The 20,455-nt window shown below is 48.4% G+C and overlaps 1 protein-coding gene across 3 annotated transcripts in view; it reads right to left on the bottom strand.

Annotated features, from left to right (window-relative positions):
* BCORL1 (BCL6 corepressor like 1) overlaps nucleotides 1-20,455 on the bottom strand; it is a 125,066-nt gene that overhangs the window by 49,564 nt on the left and 55,047 nt on the right. For 2 of the 3 annotated variants that reach the window (XM_066581419.1, XM_066581422.1), the window contains exon 1: nucleotides 16,607-16,758. The exons of the other annotated variant lie outside the window; for it this stretch is intronic. The gene's annotated coding sequence lies outside the window, so the exon portion shown is untranslated. Of the gene's footprint in view, nucleotides 1-16,606; nucleotides 16,759-20,455 lie in introns of those variants that run through there. 3 annotated transcript variants of the gene reach the window in all.

The raw sequence follows: 20,455 nt of genomic DNA, 5'->3' as shown, positions 1-20,455 counted from the left end.
CTTTCAGGTGATTTTCAGAATAAGCTGCCATGTATGTTTGAGAATCAGGAGGCGTCAAGAGACTTAAAAGCCATGCAATGCTCCTCTGGGAAATTTGGTATGCAAATAAGAGACGGTAGAATGCCTCTGCAGCGCCACCTATTAGAAGGCAGTTTTCCTACAAGTCAGGTCGGACACACTAATAGATGGCACTGCAGTGGCATCGTGCCATCTGCCATGTACATAAGGAACAACAGTATTTCTGGCACATGATTTGTATCTTCTCCTCTGCATTTTCCCCTCTGCATTTTCCCCTCTGCAGGGTGTACATCTGATTCTCGGTTCTCTCAGTACTCATGGGAGGAGCCTGCCGCTGTGCTGTGTCCTACAGACTGTGCACAGAGAACTGCAGATTCTACTGTCTTGACACAAACAAAGACATAGCAACATCATGCAGAACAATGCACAGCAGGGCAGAGCAGTGGACATGTGAATAAATAGCAGCAGAAAACTCCCCATTAGCTCTTGCAGCCATGTATGAGCGAGTCTGTGCTTCTGTCCCTCCTCCTCCCACATCCCCTCGGCTCTCATAGACGTCAATGAGCAGGATGCCTTATCCCCCTTCTTCACTTCCTGTTCTGCTGTGGTGCTGTCTCCAGTAGCAGATATAACATCACTTCACAGTAGACAGTGGGCAGCAAGTTAAGGTGCCATACACCTGCAAAAGCCGTTTCCCTGGCTCCTGATACAAATTAATGTTTTGGCTGGGCTGAATGGTCATGTGTGTGTAGAGAGGTAAGCTGTAGCCAGAGAGCTCTGGCAGTGGCTTATCTCTTGGGGGTAAAAAAGGACTGGACATTGAAATCCTTCTTCCCCCAACATTATCTTTCAGGAAAAGTTGAGCCGCCCCAATACACACCTGAGAGTCGCCCGGCCCCACCATTATCAGTCAGTGCAGATAACTAAAGTCTAATGTATATTAGAGGAAGGGAGACCCCTAGTGGTCAGCACTTTAGAGGGATTTTTCAGCACAAAAACAATTTTCTGTAAATAAACTAAATAGTTTTGTTAGTGACCACACTGGCTATCATATAAGCACACGTTGTTTGAGAAGGTAGTGACCAAGGGGTCTCATAGAGACAAAGCCTTTTCACATATCATAAAGGTGGGTTCTGCAGTCAGGATACCCCTCTAGGAGCCAGAACACAGAGCCAATCACACAGATCAGCTGCAATTGGGGTGTAGCCATTCATGGTCAATCAATCATTTGCCGGTCTCAGTTTTCCAGCATGAATATCAGCGCCGACACTAGTGGTGTAATTGTCGGTCTGAGCGATCAAAGCAGTCAAACCAGTCTGAGAAAAGCAGAATTATTGGCATTTTAATAAGGAATTGCATAATTATACTAATCTCGTGTTATTATCAGATTCCCCCTCCCCATCCAATAATAAAGGAGGGCCGCCAAGTAATTTGTATTCACTGCAACTCCTCGGTAAGCCATCAGCAGTTACAGGATGTTTTACGTCTATTAGTAATCAGGCCAAGCATCTCACGTGCCACGAGGTGTTCCCAGCAAGGGTGAACTTAGCCCTTTGTGACAGTCCTGGCTGCCAGTATACACTGTCCTGTCTGCAGCGGCTGTCAGTGTATACCCCAGTGTACTCCCCGCTCACAGATGGCATCCTGCTGCCCAGAGTGTTAACCAGCACTCCAACTCCTTCCAGGATCTCGGCAGCCCTACGATGTTTAATGGCAGTCCGTGCAGAGTACAGACTGCTGTAACAATATACAGGCTGTGAACAGTCAGATCCATGTCAGGCATGAGGAATTGTAGCAGACCTCAGAGCGCAGCGTCCCGCCACACAGGCAGTAGCAGATCTGCACATGTATTCTACTCCAGTCAATGGAGGAAATCCGCGAGCAGAAATATCATCACGGATCAACATGGCCATTCTTTTTTCCGCGATGTAGAATTCAGAACCAGTGGCGTATAAGCTACGGTGCAAATTGTTATAGCAATTAAGAGAGTGTCAAAATTAAGCAGATTTCACCACGGATTTGGGCACGGAATGCTGAAATTCCGCTGTGTAAAAGGAACGTCCACGGGTAGCGGGAAACTGCAGATTTTACAAAACAGAAAATCCATGCCATTTCCGCTTTAAAATCCACGCATTTGGTGCAGCACCGCGGCCGACTTCACGTCTTGTAGTAAAAGGGTGAAATCAACTATGAATCTGCACAAACATCCATGTCAAAATCTGCCTCACTGGTGCGGCAATCAGGCAGATTTTGGTGCAGATTTTTTGCTGAGTGAATGTAATTTAAGAATGCTTTCACACATGCTGGAATATTCCGCACATTTAGGCTAGTTTTACACGAGCGAGTGCGATATTGGGCTGCAAAACGTGGCCAGATATGGCTCTCGGGAGCGTTCGATGTCCCCGCGGATGCAATGCGTTCTTGTCTCCCATCACCTAAGGGAAGTACCACCCCCGACACGCTGCGAGACGCGGATTAGCAGGGGTTTCACATGGTTTTAAATGGAGACCTCGCATCGTGTGCAGCTCGCATGCCTTCTGATGTTTTTTCTGGCCCCACTGAAAACAATGGGCGAGGCGTTCTGAGGGAACGCCCAAAGATGGGACATACTGTGATGCAGGAAACAAAACAAAAGAAGAATCGCTCATGTGTGTGACCCTATTCAAAAGAGTGGAGTTCATATTTGTGCATCTCAGAACGGACAAATCTCACATAATTTTCGCCGCCAAGTGAAAGCGGCCTTAACATTTGGATTTTGATACAAATTTGAGGTGGATTTGCTGCAGAGTTGCCATGATGAAATTGCCATTGCAAATCTGCAGCAATTCTGCCGTAAATCGGTGTTAAAATCCATTAGGCATATGGATCAAGAGTGGATATGTCCTGTGCAAAATATTCCAGGACATGTAAAAGAATCCTTAAAGGGGTTGTCTCATTTCTAGCTGTTTTGCTGCAGGCAGCAGAGAGCTCCGTACATTGAGCAGTGGTCTGGGTTGGTACTGCAGGCAGAGTCCCATTCACCTCAATAGGTTTCTTGCTGCAGGAAGCAGACAACTCCATACATCGCGCAGTGGACCGGGTTGATACTGCAGGCGGAGTCCTACTGAAGTGAATGGAGCTCTACCTGCAGTACCAAACCAGACCACTGCTCGATATATGGAGCTATCTGCTTCCTGCAGCAAAACAGCTGGGAAAACCTCCCTTAAAAGGGCTGTACCACAACAGTTATTTCCTCTCCATACGATCTCTAGAATGGGACTCGCATGGTCTCACTCTGCCTGTCACCGTGCGGTCGCTTTTTCCCCCTCGGTGACATCACTGTGAATGGAGCGTTGCTCGAGCATGTGCAGTCAGCACTCTATTCATTTCCATGGGGCTAACGGAAATAGGCGAGCGGCACACACTCTGGTTTCTCCGCAGTCCCATTGAAAGTGAATGGAGCACTGGTGACCATGGCTCTATTCAGCCCCCTCCTCACTGTGGGGGTGCAGTTACCCTACAGTGAGCAGCCCTGTTCGAGGTCGGTGGGGGAAATAACTTGCAATTTTGGTACAATCCCTTTAAGACTTCCAGCCTTTGGATGCAAATATGAATCTTCCCATTCAATGACAGCAAGTAGAGATCTTGAAAACAGAGTGGAATTGAAACAAAGCATATTAGAAAGTTGCGGCTTCTGTTCCACAATAAAGAACCCTTATAAAAATTTCTACACGTGCAAAGCAGGAGCGTCCTTGGAAGCTCAACCAAAATCGTAAAAAAAAAAAAAGCAACCGAGAGAAAAACTAAACATGAAGCGATCGCCTTCTGCAGCGATCACCTTACGGGGCTCTGTGAAGTCTCCCTAGAGTCCATGGGTCACGCTCCAGGGATCCACTCAGTACATCAAGTGCTCCAATGAGCCGATCAGAGCTAGGAGTGACTAGTGGATCCCGGGAGAGCCGTGCCCCGCACGACACACAATGCGGCTGCTGTACGAGGAGCGCTTCCCCTTCTGTCTCCTGTGCTAATGATCACCTCCTCTCCCGCTCTGTCGCCCAACACCCCGCAGTTCACAAGATGAAGGCAGGTTCATTATTAGCAGGCGCAGGGAAAGGACAATATATTCTTATAAGACCCCGGACATCATCGCAGGCTACCGTCCCAGGATATGGAAGACCCATGTATACAAGGCCCAACGAGCCACACAAGGAGCACCAAAGGGAGAGGCTGGACAATCACAAGGCATCCTGTGCCTCATGTCTCCGGGATATTAATGGCTACAGCTGGTCGAGGATGCAAAGATTATCGCTAACACTTTTACGATCACTATGTCTAAAACACTTATTGTTCATTCCGGCTGCACTGTGACCTTTGGCCATAACCTTACATCTGGAGATGGGGCTGGCGCAACATGACAGGCACCGGCAGCTCCATCACTGCTAATCCACAACGCTGCACCAGGGGTCACACTATAGCTGGCCTTAAAGGGACGGCCCACTGATAATGACCAATGGCCATAAGCTTTATAACATAATGGGTGAGGGGCAGTCCACTACCAGTTATATAGTTTACATACACAGTGACTCCACCAGCGGAATAGTGAGTGCAGCTCTGGAGTATAATACAGGATGTAACTCAGGATTAGTACAGTATAAGTAATGTATTTATGTAAATAAATAGATAAAAGTCCTACAGTCATCTTCAGTCAAGCTGTTTAACAGTAATATTGGTTTCTGAGAAAGCTGGGTGAAAAGCGATGACCACCATGCTGTAAGAGACTGTTCATATAGGTTGTATCTTCGATGTTCCCAGATGTCCAAAAGGCCAGGCTATATGTATGGCAGCAATACGAATGAGAACGCATTACAACACAAACTACATTGATTCTCCATTCAGAAGCCTGGTAAAGCTGGGTGACAACCCATATTGGTTACCGCCCAGTACTTTCCCAAAAACAGATGCAAGTAAAAAGCGGCTGTATGACATGTAGCAGAGCATGAACGTATGGGATGACTCCAGGATTTATATTTACTTGGAGGGTGGTAGGGTTCGGTAAGAATCTGGTGGCAGAGAACGCCTGATGAACGTGGGTCTATAACGAGGACAGATTACAAGCTGTAGGCCAGAAGACTAATCAATACCCACAGCAGAGATGCAGGACGTTCTCCATCTGCCTTCAGTCCATGATGAGGGGCATCAGTCCTGTCACACCAGAGACGTCAAAGAGAACGTGGCCTTATTTGTGGACAAGGAGCCTCCAGGAAAGTATTAGAATTAGGGCAGAGAACACGGTTTCCTACAATACATCAAGCCCTGATACCTGAGGCGATCACTCTTAAAGCGGTAGTCTCCGATCAACATCCCATTTCCATACGGTCTATTCGGACATGCGGAGGTAACAGAGCACAGCCCTCTCCCTTACTAGCCACCGCAGAGAGCTCTTCCTTGTCGTGTAAAGGAGAAATAATCACTTCAAGGCCAATTCCCACTGAATGACTAGCTATCCCATCATCGGGGCACCCTGTCACCAGCCAGTCTGGGACCTAAAGGCTAAAGACGGGATCATCCTCACTGGACGACTCGGTAACCGGGGTTAGTGCATTAGAAGACTGCATAAACAGTTACTCCCTAACAACACGGCAAAATTATAGGTCAGACTTGATGGACCTGTCTTGTTTGAACCTCATCAACTATGTAACTATATGGATCACTGGAAGTGCTTCCTTTATGAAGGGATTCACGGCTTCCATGTTTGTTGCACAAGTGGACTTTAATGACCTCCTGTTTTATCCACCCCTTAAGAAAGCTACAACTATGAGACAGATAAATGGAACAAACTAAATGATGTCTCTCAAAACTCGGCGAAAAAAAGGAGATAAAACAAATCTCAAACTTTCATTGAAGTGTGATAGGTTGTGGCCCCCACTGCTCCCTCTCTGAATATTGCAGCTGGGACTTATGGAAACAACCAAGCGGGCATCACTACATTGTTTCCAGACTCCCATAGAAGTGAATGGAAGCACATCAAGCTACACCACCTCCACAGCCAAGTTACAGTTTCCAGAGCTTTTATGGACTTCATTGGAGTTATGGAAACAGAGCAGTGATGCCAGCTGTTGCTGTAGGTCCCAATCAACCCTGGCAAGGGGCAAAATTAGAGATAGGTTTGTGTCCCATAGGTGCAAATAAGGGAGATAAAACCTCTACAGTGCCACCTATTGGAAGGCAGCATTCCTCCAAGCCAAAGTCCATCTCCATCTCCCTTATTTGCATATTACCCAGAGGAGCGTGCATGGCCATTTGAGTCTCCACACTCACCGTCTAGGTGCTCTCCCTAAGGAGAAAAGATAGTGTTTCTGACCCCGGTCCCAGAGGTGGCACCTGCCAGATTTCATGGCAGATCCTGTAGATATGGCACAAAAGTCAAAGGGTCCTTTTACATGGGACCATTGTCAGTAGATGAAACGCCCAACAGTCATCCCAGTGATCATCTCTCCGGTGCCTTTACACAGCAGTGATTATCACTCAGTGATTAGAGATGGAGCGGGTCAGAGATCACTCAGTGGATTGAGGTAGAGTGGTCCGCAGATCGTTCCAGCCCCGCCCCGCCTCCATTCACAGTAAACTGGCAGTGGTTCACAGATGGATAAACTGTTTACACGGGCCGATCGTCATTTGTCCTTCAGATTCCCATGATGCAGAAAGAATCTGAATGAGTCGTTCCGTGTAAAAGGGCCCCCAGATGGGAATACCTTTCTAAGGAACAAAACGGGCTACGTCCCGAGGGGTTCATACACAGAGGCAGAAATAAACACAATGATTGAGGTTTAATGATCGCTAACTTATTGAATTGTTATTTATGCAATTGCTCTACATAGAAGTTTACAACACCGTGCAACAGTCCGAACATCTATGATGAAGTCACATGACACAACATGTGTACAAATATTTTCATATTCCAGCTGTTCCTCACTAAAGACCCTAAATTCCCTGCCACCGCTGTGGCCTCCCAGGGAGGGGAGGTCGAGCACTGACAAGATTAATGAATCCTAATTTATATGATGTAAGTTCCCTCATACATCTTCCTTCTGTATCGCACCGTACACTATAATCCGTAACACCGTCATCATACACCTCACTACTGTCGGTGACTACAGCATGCAGTGACTTTGGTGTTTTCCATCCTCTTCTGTTCTTTAGCTGACCGGGAGGAAGGGACGGAGCCTCCAGTTTTATGTGCCGGGGTCAGCGGGTCACAGTGCTTAGCAGAAGCCGGCTGCTCTTCCTGAAGCCGAGTCCAGTGCCCTGAACAGACAGGGTTAAGCTGCGATTACGATTTTTACTACAGTCCCGGCAGGTAAAAATAATCGCACCGATACGCTGTCATTATCGACGTCGCCACTTAGGAATGTGCCCATATCACCATGGTTTTGCAGCGTTTTAGGATTTACTGCACTACCCAGATGGTACATTGCTTGCCACGTCCCTTACGTTTTACTGCACAAATATCAATGAGAGAATCTGAGCAGGGAGACCAGACAGGTAAGGCTACACACAGGTAGATCTGTGGCAGGGAGACCAGACAGGTAAGGCTTCACACAGGTAGATCTGAGGCAGAGAGACCAGACAGGTAAAGCTTCAAACAGGTAGATCTGTGGCAGGGAGACCAGACAGGTAAGGCTTCAAACAGGTAGATTTGAGGCAGGGAGACCAGACAGGTAAGGCTTCAAACAGGTAGATTTGAGGCAGGGAGACCAGACAGATAAGGCTTCACACAGGTAGATCTGTGGCAGGGAGACCAGACAGGTAAGGCTTCACACAGGTAGAACTGAGGCAGGGAGACCAGACAGGTAAGGCTTCACACAGGTACATCTGTGGCAGGGAGACCAGACAGGTAAGGCTTCACACAAATAGATCTGTGGCAGGGAGACCAGACATGTAAGGCTTCACACAGGTACATCTGTGGCAGGGAGACCAGACAGGTAAGGCTTCACATAGATACATCTGAGGCAGGGAGACCAGACAGGTAAGGCTTCACATAGATACATCTGAGGCAGGGAGACCAGACATGTAAGGCTTCACACAGGTACATCTGTGGCAGGGAGACCAGACAGGTAAGGCTTCACATAGATACATCTGAGGCAGGGAGACCAGACAGGTAAGGCTTCACATAGATACATCTGTGGCAGGGAGACCAGACAGGTAAGGCTTCACACAGGTACATCTGTGGCAGAGAGACCAGACAGGTAAGGCTTCACACAGGTACATCTGTGGCAGGGAGACCAGACAGGTAAGGCTTCACATAGATACATCTGAGGCAGGGAGACCAGACAGGTAAGGCTTAACATAGATACATCTGAGGCAGGGAGACCAGACAGGTAAGGCTTCACATAGATACATCTGTGGCAGGGAGACCAGACAGGTAAGGCTTCACATAGATACATCTGTGGCAGGGAGACTAGACAGGTAAGGCTTCACATAGATACATCTGTGGCAGGGAGACCAGACAGGTAAGGCTTCACATAGATACATCTGTGGCAGGGAGACCAGACAGGTAAGGCTTCACACAGGTACATCTGTGGCAGAGAGACCAGACGGGTAAGGCTTCACATAGATACATCTAAGGCAGGGAGACCAGACAGGTAAGGCTTCACACTGGTACATCTGTGGCAGGGAGACCAGACAGGTAAGGCTTCACATAGATACATCTGTGGCAGGGAGACCAGACAGGTAAGGCTTCACATAGATACATCTGTGGCAGGGAGACCAGACAGGTAAGGCTTCACACAGGTACATCTGTGGCAGAGAGACCAGACGGGTAAGGCTTCACATAGATACATCTGAGGCAGGGAGACCAGACAGGTAAGGCTTCACACAGGTACATCTGTGGCAGGGAGACCAGACAGGTAAGGCTTCACATAGATACATCTGAGGCAGGGAGACCAGACAGGTAAGGCTTCACACAGGTAGTTCTGTGGCAGGGAGACCAGACAGGTAAGGCTTCACATAGATACATCTGTGGCAGGGAGACCAGACAGGTAAGGCTTCACATAGATACATCTGTGGCAGGGAGACCAGACAGGTAAGGCTTCACACAGGTACATCTGTGGCAGAGAGACCAGACGGGTAAGGCTTCACATAGATACATCTGAGGCAGGGAGACCAGACAGGTAAGGCTTCACACAGGTACATCTGTGGCAGGGAGACCAGACAGGTAAGGCTTCACACAGGTACATATGTGGCAGGGAGACCAGACAGGTAAGGCTTCACATAGATACATCTGAGGCAGGGAGACCAGACAGGTAAGGCTTCACACAGGTAGTTCTGTGGCAGGGAGACCAGACAGGTAAGGCTTCACACAGGAAGATCTGTGGCAGGGAGACCAGACAGGTAAGGCTTCACACAGGTAGATCTGTGGCAGGGAGACCAGACAGGTAAGGCTTCACACAGGTAGATCTGTGGCAGGGAGACCAGACAGGTAAGGCTTCACACAGGTACATATGTGGCAGGGAGACCAGACAGGTAAGGCTTCACACAGGTAGATCTGTGGCAGATTTTTCTGCTGGGGCTTTAAATGAAAGTCTGCGCCAGAAATTGGCGTGGTTGCCATGGAATTCTGATGTGGATTTTCACGTGTTTGAGCCGTGTAGCTGCATGCAGTTTTACCCAAGTCGATGGGATAAATCCGGAAAATAGTGTATGCAGCAATTTTTCAAACTGGGACTATTGGTCTGAGAGAAAAATCACATACGTGAATTAACCCATTCAAATATTTGGGTTCTTTTCCCGCGTGAACTCTAAAACTTGCACAGGAAAAATCACCCATGGAAACAGCCTAAAAAGAATTTTTACCGTCATTCACAGACAGTTTAACTGGCAGATCCCTGTTGGGTCTCTCCACCGTGGATGTGACAGTAATCTGCGTCAGGCTCAACTTCGAAGTTCACCTGAAATGTTGATGCTCATCCGCACAGAATTAGTCCCTGAAATGGGACAAATCAGGGTTTGGAAATCCTGTGTGGATTTTGCGGCGAAAATGCACACGTCAATTATTTTCTTCGGCAACGTGGATTTCAAACACCATATATCAGATTTTCATAGTATTCAACAGAATGCTAAAAGGATGCGGACTTTGACACAAATTTGGGAGAGGAATCCAGGCCCAAGTTCCTCTGTCTTCGCTACGTTCACATGCTGTGCATTTTTTACAGCAGAACGTCTGCTGCGGATAAGAATCACAATCCGCATCAAGATCAGCAAGTAACGCACGGAATGTGAGGCTCATTTTAACACAAATTTTACTTCCCCCTTTGAAGGAGTAAAATCCCTGCTGAAAATCCACAGAATAAGTTGACACGATGTTAATGTCAAGTCCACAAAGTAGCCAATTTACCTGCGGATTCTTTCCACAGCGTCTGAATGTGATTTTCAAAAGGTCATCCACGCTGCTACAACTGTAAGAGTGTTATCACAGTGCGGAATTTTACACATGAATTCCGCCTCTAAAAACTGCATCAAAATCCACAGATTTCTGCCTGGGCTCATGACACCGACCCCCATGCGGATTTAGTCCTGCGAATGGGGAAAACGCAATTTTCTTTGACCAAATTCTGCAGGCGGATTTTGCCCGTATGCATGTGGATTTGCGCTAAAAATCAGCTTTGGAAAGCCGTGGATTTCGACACAGTCTTCACATGGGAAATTCCGCTGTGTGAACTAACCCTAAATGCTGTGGATGTTTGTGCGTAAATTCTGCACAAAAATTGGTAACAAATCTGCTCCGTATGAACATGGCCTTATGTGCGCATCCCCCCCCCCCCCCCTCCTACTGAAATCAATAGAATGATGTGACTGAATGGGCATGCTGTGGATGGTACAGGTTGGATATACAGGACCTTATGAGTTTACTGCTCTATTAGGGCTGCTTTCACATCTGCAGCGGGGGCTCAGTTCGGGGAGCAGGAAAGGGGAATTCCCTGGCCGAATAGAACCATCTTATGACAGAATTGAACAGAGCTGCACAGACCCCACCGAGTATAAAGGGGTCTATTTGGTTTCCGCTCAGCTGCCTGGCATTATACCGGAAGAAAAACCTCTGCATGCAGCGCTACTTCTGGTATTTTGTGCTGGATCTGCGAGGGAACCGCCGAACAGAGGTTCCAGCGCAGATATGATCCCAGATATGATCCCAGCCTTACTAGAACTTGTTATAATACATAATTTTACTTTAAAAAAATAAAGCAATAAAATCCATCATCATTACTACATCAGTTATAAAGCAATACTTATTCTGGTGAACTATTATCGGTCTTGCATGCACAGCGCTCATTTCTTGGGTTCCATTAGTTTGGTACCTTGTAATATGTGATTTTCATTCTCCATGTATCCTCTGAAAGCGCCGCAGGATATGATACGATTCTCTATTAGTATACAAAATAAATCATACAAGTATGAGAACGGGACACCGGTTACTTATGTGTACCAACAAGCCCCTATGCCAGGTGGACTGCAAGTATGTCCAATAGCGATGGGAAGAGAAAACTATAAGGACTGTTGATTAACCCATTAATTAAACCAATAGAAAATAAATGGCAGCGCGAGCAGCAGCATCAGTCCTACGTGACACGCTCGCTCTACAGACTCCGCTGCCACATTAGTCATACAGATAAAAACAGATACAAGGAAAGCCACGGTCACAAGAAGTTTATAATCTGCTGCGGAGCAGAGGAAAAAAAATCTCAATAGAGAAACGTTTTCTTTCCTGCCTTTAAAATATTTAGGAGTGGAACGGCACATTATGTTGTTTACAACGTCCTCCCACGAGCCGCGCTGCAACGTTACCAGAAAGCAGCTGAGCTGCTCCTGAAGCCAGGCACGGAGTCACAGCGAGAACGGACGCAACGGCAGGAGCTCAATGAGGTCATCCATGCAGATTACCCCTCTAATAACCAGAGAGCCATTGTCCGGGGAGCACGGCATGTGGAAGAAGGACGTCATTTAGGATTAGAGGATTTTATTATGTGAAGTCATAGTAAATTATACAAAATTAATAATATTCAATCGTATAAACGGATTTCCCTGCAACACATATAATATCCCAGTGCACTCCTGCTATATACCGTGCCTGCTGTCCAATCACCAGCAGAGAGTTAAAGGAGCCATCAGTCAAGAAAGCTTCAACAGAAAGACTACAGCAGCTCCGTATCCCCTGGTCCGTCTAGACCGACTCTGTATCTTTCACGTCTGTGTTAGATCCCAATATCTCTTATGAGGTTACGTAGGGAACATCCAGCGGAGGGGAAGAGGATGAACAAAGCGCTGCGTGCGGACCCCACCTACGTCAGCGCTGACAAGTTGTGAGGAGGTGGGATTCCCCTTTAAGTTCTGCAGGACAGACCGCCCGTCTGGGAAGTGAATGTAATCCTTATTACAAGCAGAAAACGTGGAATTAGCTGTCATATCTGACATGCAGCTCGGTGCGGTCTCACATAATCACCTATCTACATGCATCATCACCATCATCATACCTGCATCACCGTCAGCGCCGCCGTGTCCTATTTATAACACGCATCACTTTATTGCCCTCCGGTGGGAGAAGCTGCATCCTCCTATATACACCCTTTATACGCCACCCCAAGAGGGAGAGGGCTACACGACTTTCTGACCCTACAACCTACACACTGTCATGGTGGCCACAGATAGCAGTATGGGAGTAATCGTGCCGCGTCTGCGTTGGAATAACGGCGGTAACCCAAGGCGTTTTGTCACATTGCATTGCCGTGCTTCGGTTATTTTCAGAGCTGATCGAGTTGCAACAAACGTACCCCCAACCTCGGCACAATATTACAATATAATCAGTGGACGAGCCAAGCTGATCGGTGCGTTATGGCAAAACCCTTGTGAAAAGCTAAATATTGCCAGGGTATGTCACAAGCATCGGCTCCAGCTGGGACCCTTCACCAGTCATGAAGGCGAGGGTCCTGGATCTACTGCTTGCAGATGGTACTGGACCGGGTACTACCACTTTACAATTATACTCAAGACAGAAATACGGCAATGGCCAAGAGATGCATTCCAACCTGTAATCCACAAATCGGGGTCCCCGTTCCCTCTCCTTGGGGTTGGGGGGAGCTCTGGTTAGCCAAGACCTTTACACATCCTCATAATCAGTTGAGACATCAGGAGAGAAGGAACGGCCTGGAAATGTTCTCCGGAGGACAAGCCACTGCCAGAGGTGTCTGACAACTGCTCACCCCCCCCTCCCCACGCGAGCGTGCATGCATATCAGGAGAGACGACTGTCGGCTGCACCAGCCTTCTGCCGACAGCTATTTAGCATATATGGCCAATTTGGTGTCCTCCCCTACCAATTTAACAGATATTGACCCGGATGTGACAGCGGCCTAATGCCTCTAATTCGCCAACCATTGGCAAGAGATAACTTACGCCAGTCACAGAAGAACACATCATAAAACCCGACTAGAAGTTAGGCCATATGGGGCCTCATTGATATGGCCAAGATCAATGTCCTTCGGGGCATCCGGACGATTTCTTTTTTTTATAGCGACTGTTAAATAAACGTACGATCTTGCAGGTAAATAGCAGTTTCAGCCCCAAAACTGCACAGACATTAAAGACGTATTCTGAGACTTTTTGGGCTGACTGACAGGTCATAAACAGACGATCGGCGGGGGTCTGCCACTCTGGATCCCTGCCAATCAGCTGATTCTTAGTGCCATTGCAGCGGCCCTGGTCAGCATTGCAGGTGCAGCTCCTGTTGACTTCAATGGGAACAACTGTTGGAGGACCAGTCGCATCTCCCGACACATAGATGAACCGTCGCATCTCCCGATAGGTCTACTTTAGTGAATACTATCATTTTCCCTAGAAATCTATGAGGATATTGACAAGTGGGTGTTTCCAGCTAGGGGTGTGGCCTTACAGTCTGACACACCCCTTTGACAAGGGGAATGGTTACACTCAGCTGTCAATTATTCATACTGCAAAGTTTCAAAAAAGAAATCCAGAATAGTTTTGTACAAGTGTTTCCTGGCCCGGCGCCGTCAGCTCCTCTTAAGCCACCACGCAGTTTAGGTGGGTAAACATGTTTATCTGCAAAATCGTGTGGCCATTTAAAAATGCGTTTTAAAAACCGGAGCACCAAACTGCATTTTACGAATGCATCCCAGCTACATCATGTTTCTGTTTTACATACGTAATTCGTAAGTGTGCCCGGCCTGACCACAAGTCTCCTAACCCGAACTCCAAGCATCATACACACGGAATGGTAATGCTACAATCAGAGCGTCTGCCCGTCCATGTTACACCTGTATAGTAGCGCAAGGCCAATACGTGGAGATGATCCCACCTACCAATCAAGCCCAGCATGCCAACCACCGCAACATGTATTCCCATTTAAAAAACCATATTGAAATGATGCTCAAAACGGGACCTGGGTGACTGCGGATCTAGCTTCAGGGATCGCTAAGTGCGATGGGACGCTTGTTCTTGCTACAATTGGAGTGCTTTTCCCCTACATTGGTACATATAAAGGGAGAGTAGCATCAGAATGTGTATTCTGCCATGTCCTGTACAAGGACCCCAACCACTCCCGAAATAAACAGCGCAACCTTGTAATCTGCATTGCTAAGCAATAGCCTGAACGTATTCGAGCTGCGCTTCGCGAAGAATGCGGCCAAGTAGCTGGAACCTTCGAATGTTGCAGGCGTTTCCCTTTAAGCATGAATGAAAACCATTTAGAAAGGTCACCTGATCAAGAGGAAATTGTCGCTGCTACTAGAAAAATGGAGGAGCAATCAGAAATCGCAAGGACTAACACTATCCAGTCAAATGCAAGGAGATGAGCGGCGCCTCTGATCACCTCTTATAAAGAATAACAACGACAAATTTCTAACTAAAGCATAACAAAATTAAGTGCAGCGGCGGCGCCAATCTCGGATACGCTGCTGCAAAGTAAAAAGGGAGCGGTACCGTACCTGTGAATGCCGTACGTTGCACTCTTATCCCAGACGCCACATTCTAAGAAAAAAATCTAACACATTAAAAATCTCACGTCAGCAACTTTTGCTGCACTTTCATGCACCGTTCGGAAATGTGCAGCAAACGTGACCAACGGCGAGAAATGTTCTGTAGAAAGAACATTAATGGAAGTCCTAAATGGGACGTTTCAGCTGGACGCCTACAAGGGGATCTTTGCTTCTACAGCTTCTGGTCACAAATGCGACGTAAGCAATTGTGTTTTCACGTAGGTGTGTTGGGGGGGAGGATCGTAGTAGATCCGTCCACACCTGTATGGGGACAACAAGGGGGGCTGCTGGAAGATGCCCTACAAGGCTGCGCTCCCACTTGGTGAAAGCTTAAAAAAAAACCACAAACCGCATGTGCTTTTTACAAACCGCGTGCGGTTTTTAGGAATGCGTGCATTTTTAGGGTGCGCATGATATCTCGGACTGATATTGCACTTGCAAACCTGAGGTTTTTCCTGCGAGTGCGAGGCATTTTGCAAGAATTCGTCGCACATGGGGGGGGGGGGATTGCATGTTGTTTCTACAGGAAAAAGAAAAAAAAGTTTCATTGCGTTTATGTAGGAGTGCGATGTGATTTTCTCTTTAGGCCTCATAGAAAATAACGGGCGATATTACTCAAAAATAGATCCTGCTATGATTTTTGGATCTCACACCATCAATGCAAGTAAAAAAAAAAATTGCACCTGTGAATTATGCCATTGAAATGGTAAGTGACTGCCCTGTGCGAGCGCCATATCACGGTCGGACGGAACTGTTGTGTGTGTGAATGCACCCTTAGTCGGGTTTTTGTTGTTGCTGCGGTTCAAAAACGAAGCAAATGGGAACAGCGCCTAAGGGTTAAAACCAGAACCATATAAACGCAATCCTTCACATCAGGTGCAACCTTGAAACGCCATGTTCCATCTCCCCGTCAGTGACTGGTGGTGTTGGCAAGCCTGGCATCCCCCAGATGGAGGTCCCGTGCCCTGGGTGGGTGACGGTAGGTGTGCAGCTGCCACACTCTGATACATTGTATCCACCAGCTGCGCCCGTCCTACTTCTGCCGCTACTACAGGACATCGCGGGGAGATCGCACACGTATCGTGCGGCTGGTGCTGAATATCGCGACAGCCGCCGATCCTTCCCCCTCCAGCAGTCCGGAGGTCAGAGATGGCGGAGCGTCCCCAACTCCTGGCAACTGGCCGCAAACCCCGGGAGGTGACCCCGCTACACCCGCTGCGGGCGGGCGGCCGGCTCCGCGCAGGTAAACACGGAGTTGCGGGATGCTGCGCAGCCGGGACTTTCAGCTGCAGTACGCCCGACTGTTACCATAGTGACCCGGCACCCGGGCGCCGCAGCCATCGCAACACCCGAGGGTGACCCGACGTGTTCGCCGGGTGTTACGGGGAGGTGAGCGGGCGGCATCACTAGGGCGGCTCTCACCCGAGCTCTTCGCGTGTAGAGAGTGCCAGGAATGGGGTGAGCGGCGGCCGAGCTGCGGCTCGATGGGGGGTTTAAATGTCCGGAGCGTCAGGGACACCCGGGAGGAGGAGGAGAGGGGGGAGAGGTCGCGGGGAGACGCACCTGTTCCGTGACTCCACAATCCAGGATCCAGTGGCGGCGGGTGAGCCGGGGGTCCGCGGCGGCTTCTGAGCCCGGACGAAAACAAGAAGAAGAAGAAGAAGGTTTCGGCGGAGACACTGGCAGCAGCGAGCGAAAGCAGAGAGCCAGGCCGCGCAGGGCGTGACGGGAAGTGTAGTCCGGGCACCGCGCCGCCCACCACTGCCGCCAATGGGGGCCAGACCGGTCGAGAACTACCAGCCCCAGCGTGCACCGCGGGCGGCCGGGGGAGAGAGAGAGGAGAGAAAAAAACCGAGCGCAGCGCACACATCCATCCCAGAGACACAGGGAGGAGGACAGCAGTGTGTGACACAACTGTACACAGTGGGACACAAGTGTGTGACACAACTGTACACAGGGAGACACAAGTGTGTGACACAACTGTACACAGGGAGACACAAGTGTGTGACACAACTGTACACAGGGGGACAATAGTGTGTGACGCCACTATACAGGGGGACACAAGTGTGTGACACAACTGTATACAGGGGGACACAAGTGTGTGACACAACTGTACACAGGGAGACACAAGTGTGTGACACAACTGTACACAGGGGGACACAAGTGTGTGACACAACTGTACACGGGGACAATAGTGTGTGACGCCACTGTATACAGGGGGACACAAGTGTGTGACACAACTGTATACAGGGGGACACAAGTGTGTGAAACAACTGTACACAGGGGGACACAAGTGTGTGACAACTATACATGGGAATACAAGTGTGTGACACAGGGACACAAGTGTGTGACACAACTGTACACAGGGGGACACAAGTGTGTGTGACAACTGTATACAGGGGAACACAAGTGTGTGACAACTGTATACAGGGGAACACAAGTGTGTGACAACTGTACACAGGGGGGCACAAGTGTGTGACACAACTGTACACAGGGGGACAATAATATGTGACGCCACTGTACACAGGGGGCATAAGTGTGTGAAACAACTGTATACAGGGGGACGATAGTATGTGATGCCACTGTACACGGGGACACAAGCATGTGACACAACTGTACACAGGGGGACACAAGTGTGTGACACAACTGTACACAGGGAGACGCAAGTGTGAAACAACTGTACACGGTAGGGCACAAGTGTGGAACACAACTGTACACGGGAGGACACAAGTGTACACGGGAACACAAGTGTGTGACACAGCTGTATACAGGGGGACGCAAGTGTGTGACACATCTGTACACGGGAGTAAAAAAGTGTTAGATACTACTATACCCAACTGTACACAAGAGTACACAAGTGTGTGACACAACTGCACACAGGAAGACACTAGTGTGGGACACAACTGTACACAGGAGGACACTAGTGTGGGACACTACTATACACATCTGTACACAGGAGGACACAAGTGTGGGACAGAATTATGAACGGGAGGACGCAAGTGTGGGACAACTGTACATGGAAGGACACAAGTGTGGGACACTACTATACCCAACTGTACACAAGTTTGGGACACAACTGTAAACAGGAGGACACAAGTGTGTAACACAACTGTACTAAGGAGGATACAAGTGTAGGACACTACAATACACAGGGAGAAACAAGAGTACTCAAGTGCGACAACTGTACACAGGGAAACACAAGTGTGTTAAACTACTGTACACAAGAGTACACAAGTGTGTGATACAACTGTACACGGGAGGACCTAAGTGTGGCACACTATTGTACACAGGAGGAAATAAGTGTGGGACACTACTAGACACAAGAGTACACAAGTGAGGGACACAACTGTACACAGGGGGACACAAGTGTGGGACACAATTGTACACAGGAGGACACAAGTGTGTGACATAACTGTACACAGGAGTACACCAGTGTGTGACACAACTGTGCACAGTTCACTATTGTGTGACAACAGTATACAGGAGTACACTAGTGTTTGACACAATTATACACAGGAGGACAGTTGTGTCCCCCTGTGTACAGTTGTCACACACTTGTGTCCTCCCATGTACAGTTGTGTCAAACACAAGTGTGGGACACAACTGTACACAGGAAGACACAAGTGTGGGACACAACTATACACAACTGTACACGAGAGTACTCAAATGTGTGACACAACTCTACACTGTAGGACACAAGTGTGGGACACAACTGTACACGTGAGGACAGCAGTATGGGACACAACTGTAAACAGGAGTACACAAGTGTGTAACACAAATGCACACAGAAGGACACTAGTGTGGGACACTACTATACACAACAGTACAAAGGTGGACACAGGTGTGGGACGGGAGGACACAAGTATGGGACAACTGTACATGGGAGGACACAAGTGTGAGACACTACTATACCCAACTGTACACAAGTGTGGGACACAACTGTACACAGGAGTACACTAGTGTGTGACACAACTGTGCACAGGAGTTCACCATTGTGTGACACAACTGTGCACAGGAGTTCACCATTGTGTGACACAACTGTGCACAGGAGTTCACCATTGTGTGACACAACTGTACACAGGAGTACACTAGTGTGTGACACAATTATACACGGGAGGACACAAGTGTGGGACAACTGCACACAGGAGGCCACAAATGTGGGACAGCTGCACACAGGAGGATAGAAGTGTGGTACCCAACTGTACACGGGAGGACACAAGTGTGGAACACAACTGTACATGGGAGGACACAAGTGTGGAACACAACTGTACATGGGAGACACAAGTTGGGACACAACTGTACTGAGTGGAACATAAGTGTGGGTCACAACTGTACACAGGGGGACACCAAGTGTGGGACACAACTAGACACAGTAGGAAACAAGCATGGAACACAACTGTATACAGGAAGACACAAGTGTGGGACACAACTGTACACATGGGGACGCAAGTGTGGGACACAACTGTACACATGGGGACGCAAGTGTGGGACACAACTGTACACGAGAGGACACAAGTGTGGGACACAACTGTACACGAGAGGACACAAGTGTGGGACACAACTGTACACGAGAGGACACAACTATACACAGTGGAACGCAAGTGTGGGACACAACTGTACACTGGAGGACACAAGTGTGGGAGACAACTGTACACAGGAGGACACAAGTTTGGAACACAACTGTACACGGGAGGACACAAGTGTGGGGCACAACTGTACATGGGAGACACAAGTTGGGACACAACTGTACAGAGTGGAACATAAGTGTGGGTCACAACTGTACACAGGGGGACACCAAGTGTGGGACACAACTAGACACGGTAGGAAACAAGCGTGGCACACAACTGTATACAGGAAGACACAAATGTGGGACACAACTGTACACATGGGGACGCAAGTGTGGGACACAACTGTATACGGGAGGACACAAGTGTGGGACACAACTGTACACGGGAGGACACAACTGTACACAGTGGAACGCAAGTGTGGGACACAACTGTACACTGGAGGACACAAGTGTGTGACACAACTGTACACGGGAGGACACAAGTGTGGGACACAATTGTACACAGGAGGACACAAGTGTGGGACAACTGAACATGGGAAGACACAAGTTGGGACACAACTGTACACAGGGAGACGCAAGTGTGGGACACAACTGTGCACGGTAGGACGCAAGTGTTGAACACAACTGTACATGGGAGGACACAAATGCGGACACAACTGTACACATGGGGACGCAAGTGTGGGACACAACTGTATACGGGAGGACACAAGTGTGGGACACAACTGTACACGGGAGGACACAACTGTACACAGTGGAACGCAAGTGTGGGACACAACTGTACACTGGAGGACACAAGTGTGTGACACAACTGTACACAGGAGGACACAAGTGTGGGACACAATTGT

Source organism: Eleutherodactylus coqui, chromosome 10 (genome assembly GCF_035609145.1).
Source record: "Eleutherodactylus coqui strain aEleCoq1 chromosome 10, aEleCoq1.hap1, whole genome shotgun sequence".
Classification (NCBI taxonomy): Eukaryota; Metazoa; Chordata; class Amphibia; order Anura; family Eleutherodactylidae; genus Eleutherodactylus; species Eleutherodactylus coqui.
This window is presented reverse-complemented; position numbering and strand designations above follow the sequence as displayed.